The following is a 16,662-nucleotide window of genomic DNA, read 5'->3' on the forward strand; positions in this document are numbered from 1 at the left end:
GAACATCTACAATAGAGGGCTGGTATTACACTGGTAACACAATACAACCGTATGTTGTAAAATTGAATGCACTACAAAAGAGAATGAAGATGCTGCAGGCAAAAATAGAGGTGCGGTTGAGAACTCGAAGTCACAAATTTGACAATCTTTTCAAATAGCAGCATTTTTACCTTACAAGTTCTGTTGACATGTTTTCATTAACTTTTATAAATACTAGTAAAGGGCATGACATTCTTTCAATTTTACCTTTGTGGTAATCACAAACAATAGATTCTGTCAACACAATGGTATATTGTCATTCTGCTTCCAATTGGCATGATTACTATTCCCCATGTGCTTCCATGAGCCAAACACTGGTCAATTTGACTCTTCAGTGATTGAGGAAATAGCCAGAAACCATTAGACAACCATGTCAATCCATAGGCATTGTCATCTTTATATCCTTAGATGCATAAAGTGGACATATGAAATACAGAGGATATTAAAGTTTTCTGTGCAAGGGAAGAAAGTCAGCAAGGAATGGGAATACATAGGATCTAGGATTGTTAAAAAGAATCCAAGGAGAATAATATGTTAAAATAGTAGACTACTGAAATTATTATAAAAGAATTAGCCTTTAGAGTGTTTTTCAAACTTGACTACAAATCACCTGGGGGTTGTGAAGTACTGGATTATGACCAGCATTTTTATTACTGCAGAGTGCCTGGTAGAAAGCAGTACTGATGTGTGAGCTTTATCCATATGTGTAGGCACCTGCGTGTGTGTGTGTGTGTGTGTGTGTGTGTGTGTAAGGAACGGGTATGATGAAAGATTTATTTATTTATTTTTTACAAAAGAAACCTTTTATTTTGAAAATTACAGAACTTGTGCCATGACCCCACCCAGCTCCATTCCACCAATCTCGGGCTCCGTGTGCACTGAGGGGAGAGAAGGGGGCAGGGAGACAGGGAGGGAGACCTGGCGGTGGCAGGAAGGGAGGGGTGGCTGCTGATAAACTCATGCCGCCTTAGGTCCGGGCTTCGCTGTCTTCACTCTTCCACTCCACAAGGGTGACGAGGAACGGGATGAGGCAGATGGGGGCTATGATCATGGCCAGGAGCACATCCTCTGGGGATCTGAGAAGGTGGTCTGCTCCAGGGTGCAGTTGGCAAAGTGGGTCTGGTGAGTCTTAAAGATGATCTGTTCCGCCCAGGGGTTGGGTAAGCCCAGGTCAAAGTGTTCTGCTTCCCTTTCCAAGCAGTCCTGCAGGTCGCTCTAAGGCCTGCTAATGCTGGCCCAGTCGCACCAGTCTTCTTTGATATCGTCCATAATAACCTGATAGTCTTCTCAGCAAAGTGAAATGCTCTCATCGTACATCACCATTTTCTCTGTGGGCACTTCTGACTCCAAGCTGCCTGCGGTGGTAAGAAGCTGAGCCGTGGACTCCTGGTGCTTCAGGGTGGCACCCAGCAGGAGGAGGAGGCTGAAGGCTGTGTGTCGCCCCGCGAGGGTCGCCAGCAGCACTCTCTTGCCCAGAGTGAGGCCATCTCGTGGTGAGCAGGCGAGGAGGGGCGGCGGCGCTGTCAAAGATTTATTTCTTGATGTGACTGTGGTAACTTAAAAGTTTGGAAACTAATATATCAATATAAATGCATCCCTCCCAATTCAGTTGTACTGTTCCTTATAATTTCAATTTACTTCTTAAAAATAGATGGTTTCTATTGTGTGCATGCAAAAATTAGATTTACCTTATGGCTACAGACTGCACCTTGTTGGTTAATTAAGTGTCTTCAGAATGTGCGCATTGACCTAAAGAGGAGAAGACAGAAAAGGGAGAGGAGCAAGTGCATGTATTTCAATATGCGAAGCACATGTCAGTCTAGTGATGGGCTGGTGGAGTCATTTCCATGTTCAAAGGACAGTGCATCAGTATTGTGAAGAATTAAGTCATCTTTTTTCGTTCAAATATACCAAACATATACTAGGCAACAAGAACATAAAACAGAGGATATGTTCTTTCCTCTTAAGAAACAAAATCAAGTATATATAGTAATTATATTGTTGATGGTGGTGGTATTTAATAAGAGGGGAAATATGAAATGCTATATGAGCTCTTAAAAGGGGTATCTATACCAATCTAAGGACTTTATCTATTTTATCAAGACATTGTTCCATACAAAAAAAATTATAGGAATAATTTCAAGCCAAGGGAGGGTTTAGTTTGGTGTAGATTTGCTTGCAAATACCTGTGGATTCTGCCATCTTTAGTGTAAGATGTGGCTGCTGACAAAGTTTTGATTAAGTGTAGTTTAAAATTACCTTTGGACTTAGCAATTCTTCTGCCCTCCTGTGTAGCTATATATTTGTGACTGGGGAGGCTGAATAATACCAAGGGTTTCACACATTCACCCCAGAACCCGCAGGTCCTAGTGGATTTATTTCTAATTGCCAGTCATCAAATTAGTTGATTACAAGCCTTCACTACATTTCAAAAGAGTGACCCTGAGCAGGTTGTAATATCTGGATTCTATGTTTAGAGGCACAGCAAAGCAAAAAATACTTATCCTGCCCTTGGGGGCTACTGTCAGCTTTTTAGAGTCACCTCTTGAATGACAAGTGCTCTCATTTATATCCTCCTTAATCTATGTCTTTGAATTCGAAAGCTGTAATAATCCTATAATAACCACAAATCCTTATCAAGAGATTTGTGGTTTACCTCTGTGTTTATTAAAGATATAAACAGTATTTATTTGCTATAAAATAAATTGCATAAGCCCCTAATCATGAAAACTCTCAACAACCAGAAGGTTCAGGTAATCCAAGTTAGTTTTGCTCTAGTGGATACTAATGATAGTGAGAGCCAGGAGGATCAGCAAAAAACTCATGTTTCTAAACTATAAAACAAGGCATTATTAATATCCAGGACTTCATTCTACTTCTTTGGAAATTAATAATTTTTCAATATAACTTTTATAGAATAAAGACCCGTTAAAGTGCTCAGCCCAACCAGTGTGGCCTCAGTGGTTGAGTGTTGACCTATGAACCAGGAGGGCATGGTTTCATTCCCGGTCAGAGCATATGCCCGGGTTGCAGGCTCCATCCCCAGTAGGGGGTGTGCATGAGGCAGCTGATCAATGATTCTCTCTCATCATTGATGTTTCTATATCTCCCTCTACCTCCCTCTCTGAAACCAATAAAAATAATTTTTTTAAATGCTCAAATAATCAAAACAACCCAAATACCAAAAGATCTAGAACATTTAAATGTATCCTATTAAAACAACATATATTATTAATGACATAAACAAATGAATTTAAAAGCACTTTATTAAATATTAAAATGCAGTATAAATATAAGATAATCCTGTTTTCAGATTTTAATAATTATAAATATAGTAATAATTAATGACAGTTATCAACAGCGTTTGTTGAGCAGCACTTATTATGTGCCAAGCTTTAGGTGAATGATCTCATTTAATCCTAACGATGAGGCAAATATTCTTATTTTACATGATTTTATAGATAAGGAAACAAGCCTAAAAAATTAATCCTTAAGTCATGCAAGTTGTAAATAATTAGATCAGGAATTCATACCAAATGCCTGCTGCCAAAGCCCAATTGTGAAATATTAGATCCCAAATCATTTCACATGCATATTTTCATAAGATAAATTTTTGGAACCTGTTATTACTCAAATTTTCAATCACAGAAGGTAGTGTAATGAACTTTTTTCCTTATAAACATTACCCAGATTCAACAGATCAATTTCTTTGCCACAGTCATTTCATCTAATTCTTCTTACAGTTTTTTTACTGAGATATTTTAAACAAGTCACTAACATCATATCATGATATCTAAATACATACTTTCATATGTATCTTCTAAAAATAAGGATACTTTTTTACCTAACCGCAAATCATTATTGAATCTAATAAAATGAATATCTAGTCATTATTCACTTTTCCTCAATGTTCTCAAATATTTTTTATGGCTGATTTGTTTGACTTGGGATCCAAATAAACCTTATACATTGCATGTTAGTTCTGTCTCTTAAATCTCTTTTAATCTAAAAGAGCCCCCTTAATAGTCCTACTAGGTTGTTGAAGAAACTGGATCCGTTGTCCTGGTATAGACCCTCACTTCACTTTTGTCTTGTTGATTCTAAATGGTGCCATTTACCTTGTCTCTCTCTATCCTCTGTATTTCTTGCAAAGCGTCATCAAACCTAAAGAATTGATTCTATTTATGTTCAACGTTTTAAGAAAACTTCATAGGAAATTTAGTATACTTCAATATTCCATTATTACAGAAGGCAAATAGTGCCTGGTTGTTTCCCTGATTGCTACTTGAATTTGGAACAGCGGCTGAGGATATAACAGCCTAATCCTTTCATTGTAAGGTCTCCTATCAACCTTTTGTTAAATGCTTTAATACCAATGATGATCATTGACTGAATCCATTATCTCAGGCTTTTAACATGATCATTATCAAATTCCGTATTCTTTCAATATCTATTAACTGGAATTCTTTTCTAAAAACACTTTGCATCATCAACTAAGGATCTGATAGACTCTTTCTTCTCATTCTCTTAATTCAAGACTGGTAGGAGGAATGTATTTTATTCTTTCCCATTAGTTTCCAGAGTAAGTAACTGGGGTCTTGGCCACTTCTTAGTGACAAATAAGAGTTGTATTTTCATTTTATGTTTTGCTTTTTTTTTGTTTTGTTTTGTTTTGTATCGTTATACATCATGGGTTTTTATACTTTCAATGTGTCAGGTTGGCTCCTTATTTTGTATAACACAGTCCATTAGCTGCTAAGAGTTCTCTTGCTTTCTGAATAACAAGATGTCCTAGGTTCTTCCTGTGCATTTCCTGCCCTGGACCTGATATCAAACATTTCTCAAGGCACCCCACCCTGTTCCTTTTAGCCAGAAAAGGTGATAAGTAATGGTGGTCACCACTGCTACTCGATCTCTTTGCTTTGTTTGAGGTCTTTTGTCAGAGAAAAAGTGAGAAAATGACTTTGTAAATAATAAGTACATTATTTAATGCACATATGCTCTGCATAATTTTACATCCCACCTTCTTTTAAGAGAGTGGCATATGAAATTAGGAACTAGATTATATGATTCATTAAGATTTTTATATCCATCTTTTTAGGTATTCTAATTTTCCATCTATGTTCATACTTCAAAGGGACTTTATTATTTCAAGAGGGAGTCAAGGGTAAGAACTTAGCTTATAATACCAATTAAACTCAAAATTTTCCCAGATATCAATATATGCAATTACCTCTGTAGACTTGGTCGCTTTTCGAAATATTTAATCCTATATAATAAAGAGGTAATATGCAAATTGACCATCACTCTGTCACAAGATTGGGGGGGGGCGCTGCTCCGAGCGCCTGCTCTGAGGCCCGTCGGGGGCTTCGGGTCCTCCTGCACCCCCCACTGACTGACAGCTCACCCAGGCTCCTCCAATGAGCTGCCCGTCCCTCTCTTCCTTCCTCCCCCGAAGCTGAAGCCTGACTGTGATGTCCAACAAATTGGAAGTTATAACTCATGTCATTGAGAGTATCCTCCATTCCTCAGCTGGGGCCTCAGGTCCTCCTGCATCCCCCATTGACTGAGGCTCAGGCAAGCTGCAGATGGCGGTGGCTGCTGCCCAGGGCTGGCCTGAGGTGCAGGCAAGCCTTAGATGGTGACTGCCCAGCCACCCAGGGCCGCCCAAGGCTCAGGTAACTAGGGCTGGCCAAGGCTTGCGCTGCCGGCAGTGGCAGCAGCAGAGGTGTAATGGGGGCGTAGCCTTCCCCTGATCACCGGGTCACCTTCTGCCCCTGAAGGCTCCCGGACTGTGAGAGGGCTGAGGGACCCCCCTCCAGTGCATGAGTTTTCATGCACCAGGCCTCTAGTATTTATATAAAAAGAAAAAAATATGTATTTGTTTGCATGTCAGACTTAGTTTGCTTTCAAAATTTATTTCTTATTTTAGGTTTTAAGGAGGTTGAGCCCTCATCTGTGGGTTTTAGAAAACAAAATAAGCCCCAAGTTTGTATTTATTTTTACCCAAGCAACTGCCCTATCAGAGAGATGGTTGAGGCAAAAGCTTTATAAAGTCCATGTCACTTGTGCTTCCATTTCTTTCTGTCTTTGCCAAGATCTTAATTTTGTAATGAATTTCAAGGTCTCTTCCCTTAGGCCTGCAATTCTGTAGTCAGGCAGGAAGCACCAACAGTTAATGGTGATTGCTGCCCATTTCTCCCGGAGCAACATGATGCTTCCGTTTTCTCAGTCATCTGCCCAACTCTCCATCTTCGCTGAAGAAATAATGATGAAAAATGTGCCACTTTAGAAAATTCTCACTATTTCTACTGCAGGAAAAGCAAAAGAAGCTGTCTGTTGTCTCTGTGGAAGCTACACACTAACATCCTAACATTTTACTCAACTGCTTAAAGCCTCTTTTAACGCCCAGTGTTTTATTGACTAGGGTCTTTATTTCAGGATGCTGTGTGCATTTCTCTTCAAGTAACTTATACCTCTACTTTGTTTTCTGTTTTTAATCAACTAACTTAAAATATACACAGAGAAGAGGTAGTCTTCCTTGCAAGAAGCAAGCACTGTAACCAGTTTCCTTTGGGTCTCTTCATAAATACCCTGTATTTATGTTAAAATTTTTGTTTCATTTTATATGATTATTTTAGAGGAGAAAAATACTTTGGACAAAGCACCAAATGAATTTCCTAAGATTCTCTAAGTCGCCTTATGAGCATTAAAGAACATTTTTATTTTTAAGTGTAAATCTAAAACCTAACTGTATGGGTTTAGTGATATTCAGTAAAGATTAAAATGAATTTATCAAGAGTTTAACAACTAGATGTTCTTTTTAAAGATTATTTTTTTCTGATTTAATTTTACATGATAACAGAAAAGTGACGTAATATAATAAAATATAAAGAAGAAAAAACTCACCCACCCAAATCTCACCACCAAATAACTAGTTCTTAACAGAAAGAGTTAGCTTCTTTTAGCTAGAAACATAATTTTTTAGTTATAAAAGACCCACCATGTCATTCCGGAAACCACTCTCTATATTCTTACCTATCTGAATAATTGAGGTTCCTAATGAAAAACAATACTGTCAACTTAGACCTAAAATGAAAGTGTTTTACCATTTCATTCTGTCTCTGCTGTTTCCATGGAAACATGAAAGTTATGACAATAGAAGAGGAGAATGATGACTGTTACTCAAAGATAAAAATGATCCCAGGATTAAATACTTAGGATTATGCAGCACTTAAAAAGCACCACAGAATTAATATTTGAGATATTTAAGTAGTCAAGAGAAAAATAAATTTACAGTTAGTACATAAAGTTAAAAAACAAATTAACCATGCTAATGTTGGTTCTGTCAAGTTTCTTTGTAGGACCTGTGTCCCTGCTATTAACAATGAGACACTAAATATTGGAAGAGCACTCAGTTAATGAGTTCAATATAGAAAAGTAGAAAAAATAGCAAGTGAGCTATCAGTGGTAAGAAATTTGATGAAATAATCTTTCCTTCTCCCCTCTGATGTTCTTACCAACTGGCAATATTGAAGCACTATAAAGAAACTATATCCAGGTAATAGTATTTTCACATTTAAAAATGTGCCATGATTTACTAATGTTTAAAATAAAATGTGCCATGATTTACTATTCCAAACCATCAGCCAATGCATCAAGGTGAATAAAAGAGAACTTTTTACTATCTGAGCTAATTAGTGTGACATGTTAGAGAGACCTTCCTTGCAGTGACTTTTGCTATAATGAGTTACTGTGGATCTCATCCACTTCCAATTGAATTTAGGGAAAGTACACATTTAACCCTTAAGGTAAATGCTAAAGATGTCTTAGCAAAATGAATGCTTAGATGTTTTTGTGATGATGAATAGATCACATTATTTGGTGAACTGATTTATAGAACATAACCCTATTCATTACACAAAGAGAGAAATGAATGAAAAATGGGGTATAGCTGGTATTCAAAGACCTCAAAGTGGAGTGTGTTTAATACCTCTGCTTTTCATGTTTGCTTGTTTGTTTGTTTCCTCATTAGCTCAACTCCAGGAATGGAATTTTATATTTATTTTGTTTGGAAGGTACCTAGAACCAAAATGAAGGCATTGCTTTTCACTAGCTAGTTAACATATTTATTAACCAAATCTATGTGGTATGAAGAGCAGGCATAAAGTATCAACACGTGTTCTTAGTGATATTAGCCTTAATAATTTAGGGAGTGGGATTTTTCCCAAGGTAGCAAAATTGGAATCAGTTGAGGACTTACGTCACTGTCTGAACTTCACAATCTTATGTTCATTTTTACTCTGTAGATGCAGCAAGACTTGTGCTATGTTTAATTTGGTTACTAGAAGATTCCAATATACAACTGTGTTTTTAAAACCCTTTTATTTTTATTTATAATATTTTAAAATATGGCTAATGCTTTTTAATTTTAATTTTATTTTAGTGGTTACTTAAAAATAATACTTCACATGTTCAAGTGCATTCTTTCCAATTTATTTTTTTTACATCCTATATAATAAAACCCTAATATGCAAATTGACCGAATGGCAGAACAACTGGTCACTATGATGTACACTGCCCACCAGGGGGCAGATGCTCAATGCAGGAGCTACCCCCTGGTGGTTAGTGCGCTCCCACAGGGGGAGTGCTGCTCAGCCAGAACCCGGGGATGTCTGCCTGCCAGGGAGCAGGCCTAACCCAGCAGACGGACATCCCCCAAGGGGTCCTGGACTGTGAGAGGGCACAGGCTGGGCTGAGGGACCCCACACACACACATACACACATAGTGCATGAATATTGTGCACCAGGCCTCTAGTATATATAGCTACACTAATAAAAGAGAAACATGCAAATTGACCGTACCTCCGCCACGCCCACCAACCAATCAGGAGCGAGTATGCAAATTAACCCAACCAAGATGGTGGCGACCATGGAGCTGGAGTGAGCAGGAGGCTCGGGTTGCCCCGGTGATGGAGGAAACCAAGCTTCCCGCCCGCCCTGGCCTGCCCTGGCCTCCGCTCAAAGCTACAAAGTTTCAATTATAGAAGATAAATCCCAGATACCTGCTTCCAGCTGGCCCTGGCCTCCGCTCAAATAGGGGCTGGGAGCCTGGGTTTCCAGGGGCAACCCAAGCTTCCAGCCGGCCCTGGCATCCACTCAAGGCTACAAAGTTTCAATTATAGAAGATAAATAAATCCCAGATACCTGCTTCCAGCCAGCCCTGGCCTCCATTCAAGGCTACAAAGTTTTAATTATAGAAGATAAATAAATCCCAGATACTTGCTTCCAGCCAGCCCTGGCCTCCACTCAAGGAGGTGCTGAAAAAAAAAAAAAGAAAAAGAAAAAATGGAGGGGCTGGGAGCTTGGGTCACTGCGGGGTGATAAGGCCAGGAAGGGACGGCAGTTGTGGGTGATCAGGCTGGTGGGGGGCGGGGCCGTTGGGGGTAAGCAGACCAGCAGGGGGCCAATTGGGGGTGAGCAGGCCATCAGTGGGGGTCAGTTGGAGGTTATCAAGACAGCGCAGGGGGGCAGTTTGGAGTGAGCAGGCCAGCAGGGGGGCAGTTGGGGGCAAGCAGGCCAGTGGGGAGGGAGGGTGGGGGCGAGCAGGCCAGCAGGAGGAGCAGTTAGGGGAGAGCAGGCTGGCAGGGAGGCATTTGGGGGCGAGCAGGCAAGCTGCGGGGGGCAGTTGGGGGCAAGCAGGCTGGTAGGCAGAGTGGTTAGGGGCAATCAGGTAGGCAGGCAGGCAGGTGAGAGGCTGGAGCCAGCAGTCCCGATTTGTGAGAGGGATGTCCGACTGCCAGTTTAGGCCTGGTCCCTGTAAACTGGCAGTAGGACATCCTTCGAGGGATCCCAGATTGGAGAGGGTGCAGGCCGGGCTGAGGAACACCTGCACCGGGCCACTAGTGTGTGTGTGTGTGTGTGTGTGTGTGTGTGTGTGTGTGTGTGTGTATGTTTCAGAGAGGAAGGAAGAAGGAGAGAGAGATATAAACATCAATGATGAGAAAGAATCATTAATTAGCTGCCTCCTGCAAACCCCATACTTGGGATGGAGCCTGCAACCAGGGCATGTGCCCTTGACCTGGAATTGAACTGTGACCTTCTGGTTCATAGTCCATGCTCAACCACTGAGCTGCACCAGCTGTGCCTTACAAATTTATAATCACAGAGTATCTGAATGAATATAAAATTTTTATTTTGATTATATTATTAGATTAGTTATATAACCATAATGGAGTCATCTAAATTAAAAATTTGATGGTTACATAGGTACTTGTTTAACATGTTATGTGTTTATATATATTCATTGGTATATCCAGGGAAAACACTACCCCCATTATTTTATGGTTCAAGTGAAAACTGCAGGGAAATAAAAAAAATATCTTAATGATATTCATAATGGTTGATTAAACATGCAGAGAAATGCTAAAAGGATCATAATTGAATCTCATCTTTAATACCTTGATCACCTAAAGCAGTGGTTGGCAAATTCATTAGTCAACAGAGCCAAATATCAACAGTACAAAGATTGAAATTTCTTTTGAGAGCCAAATTTTTTAAATTTTAATTTCTTCTAATGCCACTTCTTCAAAATAGACTCGCCCAGGCCATGGTATTTTGTGGAAGAGCCACACTCAAGGGGCCAAAGAGCCGCATGTGGCTCGTGAACCGTAGTTTGCCGACCACTGACCTAAAGGATGCATTTAAAAAATCTGTAACTCAAAATGAAGGTGTTATTTCCTAGTAGGTGTTGCAAACATAGGAGAGGAAAAGAATGCATAAAATGGAGTGCTGTAGAGAGGAAATTAATTAAAACATAAATTAGAAAAATAAGGCTTACTAGTTTGCACAGTAGTTATCAGAAACCCATATATTTTATCAACAAGGAAATATATTCATTTCCATTTGATGAAAGCAGGAGATATGGGAATTCTCTAAAGAGACTCCAGGATGCTAGTTAGCTAGTAAATTAGACTTGAACTTGCTAAGGTGGCATGGGCTGCAGCAGTAACAGAGGTGGTAATCTTGGGGATTTGTGGGCAGAACTGTAAGATGTCAGAGATAACAAAGGAATTAAATATCCTTGGGTAAAGGATTTTTTAAATATTTTATACAATTGAATCACTGTTTCAAAATCTCTTTAAGATAAGTTATTATGATAGCATCACGTTGAATAAATCCACTATGATTATATGCTAATTATTTTATAGACAGTAATTAAATAGTATAAAGTGTCCATAGAATTTCCTTCTATAGCATTAGTGAAGTTGTATCTCTAAATCTGTGTACATTTTAGGTAGTAATAGTAATAACAGCAATTATAATAGCAAATGAGATGGAGGTGCTTATTTGTGCCAGGTTCCCTAAAAACCTATTAGAAAGACACTATTTCTCATTTATAAAATAGGACACTGAAGCACAGAGAAGTAACCTTCCCAAATCACACAGCTAGCAAGTGGGCTTCATCCACAGAATAAAGAACAATGTCTGAGAATCAGATGTAGATAATTACCAAAAAGCAATTCTTTAGTTCAGAGATCAGGAAATAGGATATTGCTTATATTTCACCAACTGCAAAGAAACTGTTGCTGTAAGTTTAATTCAGTACCTCTGGGACCTCTCTTGGAGTTATAAATTCGAATATCGGGAGACAGGTTGGAGGTTTTCTTTTGGTTGGCATTTATTTAATTTTGCTTTATTGGCTTTTTTTTCATATATAAAGAAGGTACTAAAAGAAGGACTAAAATATTTTTCAGCTTTTAAAATAATTCCCTTCCCAGGCATTCATGCAGTTAGTTTCATAAACGGGAGATTATCCTATCTAATAAAGAGGGAATATGCTAATTGACCCTCACGCCATTGCAAAGATGGTGGCATCCACAGCCAATGAGGAGGGAATATGCTAATTGACTACCCCGCCCTCAAAGATGGTGGTGCCCACAGCCAATAAGGAGAGAATATGCTAATTGACTGTCCTGCCTCAAAGATGGCACCCACAGCCAATAAGGAGGGAATATGCTAATTGACTGCCACACCCTCAAAGATGGTGGGACCCACAGCCACAATATGGCGGCACCCAGTCCCCTCAGTCCCACCAGGGCTGCAGGTGTGCCACGCGCCTGCTTCCGGAGTCCCTCAGTCCCCTCAGTCCCCCAGCCACCCAGGGCCAGCCTGAGGCACAGGCAAGCCTTGGATGGCGGCTGCCCAGCTTGCCCAGGGCCACCTGAGGCTCAGGTAACCAGGGCCGGCCGAGGCTTGTGCCGCTGGCAGTGGCAGAAGCAGAGGTGTGATGAGGCGTCGCCTTCCCCTGATCATCAGGTCACCTCCTGCCCTTGAGGGCTCCCAGACTGTGAGAGGGGTCAGGCCGGGCTGAGAGACCCCCCCCTCTTCAGTGCATGAATTTTCATGCACTGGGCCTCCACTATACATACAAATATGCTGTATACAATTGCTTTTTGATGTGCCAGAAGTTTTTAAAGTAGTTTACCAAGACAACAATTACAAATTTTCCAGTTGCATTAACATTTAAGTAATTTTGTTCTACAAATGGAGTGACCAGTTGAAAGAAATCTAGTTTTGTTTTTTGTTTTTTGTTTTTGTGGGGGTTGGGCAGAATTTCTTGAGATGCTAGAAAAATATGGAGGAAACTATCAAAATTTACAACTCTGAAGTTCGTCTCCAACCCTTGCATGATCAAAGAGGAAAAATGGACAACACCTGGTCAGCAGAAGCAAAGGCGGTCCAGAATCCTTCTCGCTTCTCTTCTGATAAAGTTGACACTGCCCAATGCAGAAACAGGTTTCTGTTCATTAAAGTGTGTTGCTTGTCCTCGATGCATGAGAACTAAAATGACTGGATAACGGTCAAGCTGTCTTTCATTTGAAAGAAATGCTTTTGGAAATTGTTTCAGAAGTGAAAAAAAAAATGCTATAATATATAAACAAGTTACCTTCAACATTTCATCTGTTCATTCCCAAAACTTTAAAATTAATAACATTTTTAAATGTTTTTTTCTTTAAAATTTCCCATAAAATTAAAAAATATTACATTACACATCACTCTAGACACTCCATGATTTCTTAAACATAGTGTGAGGTTTTTTGTTTTTTTTGTTTTTTCAGTTTTTATATAGAATTTCAGATTTTGTCTGTGTGTGCTTCTAGGTAGTCGGTAGAGTTAAGTAGGCAGCTCTCGGTGTTCTCAACTGAACCTTGGTTTGTGGGATAATTTCTAAGTAGGTGAAAGAATTGGGTCCTTTCTTTTGCATTTGTGAGGCATACCTTCTACCCAGCATTAGAGAGGAGCCCATGTTGGGCTTCAACTGTGGGCTGCATAAAGATAAGTCAACATGCCAACTGAGGACAGGATTGCACCAACTGACTCTGCTGTTCATTGTTTCAAAACACATTTTGATATAGTCTGAATGAACTAACAGAAAAGAGATATTTATATACTAGAGGCCCGATGCATGAAATTCGTGCAAGAATAGGCCTTCCTTCCCCTGGCTGCTGGCACCGGCTTCCCTCTGGCACTTGGACCTGGGCTTCCCTCTGGCTGCCAGCAGGCACTCGGAACCTGGGCTCCTCTCACAGCCCTGGCTTCGTCCGGAAGGTCGTCCAGAAGGATGTTCGGTCTAATTAGCATATTATGCTTTTATTATTATAGATGACAAGTATTGTGTCCTTATGAATACTGTGGGAAAAAATCTCCATTAGCTAAAATAAATACCTGCATTCTAGTCATTACCATGCACTTGAACTCGGTGTTTATTCTGGCTGTTTTCCTTGCTAAGTCACAGACTACCTGGTCAGTCCATTTGAAAACTTTGTGACTTAATCCCCAAACACCAGGGTAGTCACAATGCATCAGTGTCATTCCCTCATAGAATTTGAGTACAAGTGGGAGAGAAATTTCCAAATCCAAATTTTTCATTTTGCTAGAGATATGGACTACTTGGTCATTTTAAAACTAGACTTCAGCCTGGCCAGTGTGGCTCAGTGGTGGAGGGCCAACCCATGAACCAGGAGGTCATGGTTTGATTCCCAGTCAGGGCACATGCCTGGGTTGCAGGCTCGATCACCAGTAGAGAGCGTGCAGGAGGCAGCCAATCAATGATTCTCTCTCATCGTTGATGTTTCTAACTTTCCCTCACCCTTCCTCTCTCTGAAATATATTTAAAAAAATATTTAAAACTAGACTTCAGAGAGACTTAGGAAATACGGCTTTTAAGTATTATCATACCCACAGGTGAAATACTGAACCAGTACAAAAGCTCTTCCTGCCGGTGACAGTTACTCTGTGATGCTTAATGTACCTTTTCTGGCCACTAGGGTGCCATTAGGAGCAGTGAAGGGGTTGACGTACACTGTGGTGCACACAGGAATGTCTCAGGCTGCTTTTCACTCACTGGGAGAACACAACTGTATTGTATCACTCATTTCAGTTCATCTTGGAGTTTCTATTCATGTGACTCTGACAGTAAAAGACAGACACAATGTTACAAAAATATTCAAATGGTTTATTAGAGTTTGTCTTTGTGTGACTCAGCTACTTTATTGTCTTTTCAGATAGAAACACATTAAAACTTGAACATCTGTAGTACACAGTTTTGAGATAATAAATTAGAAAACTGCATCTCTTAAGGGTATAATTACTTGACTTCGTTGGTATGCAGTTTGATAAATATTTATTCTGTGAAAAAAAATAATTGGAGAGCTTCATTGGTGACTGAGGCACATTGTTTTTATGACTTACCATCCTGGAAATGCTCCAAAGAAATGGTGTTTACAATGGCGCACACAGAGTATTCTAACTGAACAGAAAGGAGAATGATAATTTCCTAATGTCTGAAAATGAGTTCAGGAAGGAGGAACAATAAGCAAATAGAACCAAGAGAATCTATAATAGAGTGATAATAAAAGTAGTAATTATGTTGTATTAGTTTCCTGTGGTTGATGTAACATGTTGGCACACACAGGGTGGCTTAAAGTAAGAGAAATGGTATCTTTTACAGTTCTTGAGCCCAGACGTCTGAAATCATTTCTAATTCAGCCCAATCAAGGCATTGGCAGTGCCATACTCCCACTGAGGCCCTAGGGGAGAATCTATTCCTCGCCTCTTCCAGGTTCTGGGGGCTGCTGGCACTCCTTGGTTTGTGGCCACATCGCTCCAATCTCTGTCTCCACTTTCACACTGCCTTCTCAGGTGTTTACAAAAGCTTACTCTACCTCCCTTTTATGAGGATCCTTGTCATAGCTTTTAGGGTCTACACAGAAAAATCCAGGATAACCCCCACATCACAAGATCCCTAAATTAATTCATAACAGTGGAGACCCTTTTTTTTCAAAGTAAGATAACATTTATGGTTTCTGGGGATTAAGTCCTATTTTGGGGGGGACTGGTTGAGATGGCATAGCATAGCATGGTCCCTTTTCCCTTTCAGACTTGAGAGGATGCTGCTTTGGATATACCTTCCGTGAAATTTGATGAGGGAAAGGCATTGGAATCCACTCATCCTTGCTCTCTTTTTCCTTTTCTTCTAACTTTATACCAATCCTACTGCCAATGTTTGTTTGTTTTTTTTCCTTGTGTCAATGCAGAGAATAGTAAGCATATTCTGGTGTCCGCTTCCATCCCAAACCTACCATTTGGACCTAGGTATTCCTTGTACATCCTACTGAGCACCCTCCTCTTAAGTGTCCCTCACACTCACAGAAGAATGAAGCTTCTCCTTGTCCCTGAGGGGGAGCAGAGTTTACCACCCCAAAATATACATTTATTGGGATGTTGATTATTTTAAGCTGGTCATTTTTAAGACAAAGAAAAAAAAAACTCACAAAAATCCTTTGACCATCCCCTAACTGCCTAAAAGAATTTAGACAGAGGATCTGCTTCAGGAAGGTACTTATCATCATAGACAATAATAGTTTTATATAAACTCGGTCTGATAGGGAGGAACCTAGCAAGTCCCATTTGTTCAAAGTCTTCTCTGTTTTCCATTGGTGAAGATGGGCCAGCATACATTTGTTTAACAAACACTTGCTTTTTCATCTCCATGTAAATTTCCTTCCCCACCTTTGAAGTCCCAAACTACCACTCCTCCCCCATGACTTTTCTCCTTACCTCAACCTGGCATATAAGCCTCAACTGCCTGATTTGTCCTTGGGATGATCCCATATTCTTAGGGAACCCTCACATGTACATACATAATTAAATTTCCTGGTCTTCTCCTGATAATCTATCTCATGTGAATTTGATTATTAGACCAGCCAAAAGAACATGAAGGAATAGAGGGGAAATTTCCCCTTCCCCACATTCTCTTAGAAAAACAACAACAAAACACTAGAAATTGCCATTTATACTAAAAACAAACAACTAGATCCATCTGTCATTTAAAGCTTATGCTCACTACATATCCGAAACAGATAGCCTTTTTTTTTATCTTATTAGTATTTATTTAGTAATTATTAACAATTGGGCTATATACACAAGGTTTTAGAAAAGCCCCAAGAACAAGTGTAATTATTATTATGACTAATGTTATCATAAAAATAAAGACAAAGTGAAAAGTTCAACAATAATTTGTAGGTATACAGGCCTTGTCAATGTCTTGGGATAGCTGTC

At 39.8% G+C, this 16,662-nt stretch overlaps 1 protein-coding gene and 1 pseudogene across 5 annotated transcripts in view; one reads left to right on the plus strand and one right to left on the minus strand.

Annotated features, from left to right (window-relative positions):
* PRKG1 (protein kinase cGMP-dependent 1) overlaps positions 1-16,662 on the plus strand; it is a 1,125,638-nt gene that overhangs the window by 1,032,493 nt on the left and 76,483 nt on the right. The window lies entirely within an intron of this gene.
* Positions 1,007-2,241, minus strand: LOC308257704 (receptor activity-modifying protein 2-like; annotated as a pseudogene). The gene is made up of 2 exons: positions 2,226-2,241; positions 1,007-1,595 (listed from the first exon to the last, which is right to left on the minus strand). The product of its transcript is annotated as a receptor activity-modifying protein 2-like (transcript).

This window comes from Plecotus auritus, assembly GCF_963455305.1.
Source record: "Plecotus auritus genome assembly, chromosome: 9".
Classification (NCBI taxonomy): domain Eukaryota; kingdom Metazoa; phylum Chordata; class Mammalia; order Chiroptera; family Vespertilionidae; genus Plecotus; species Plecotus auritus.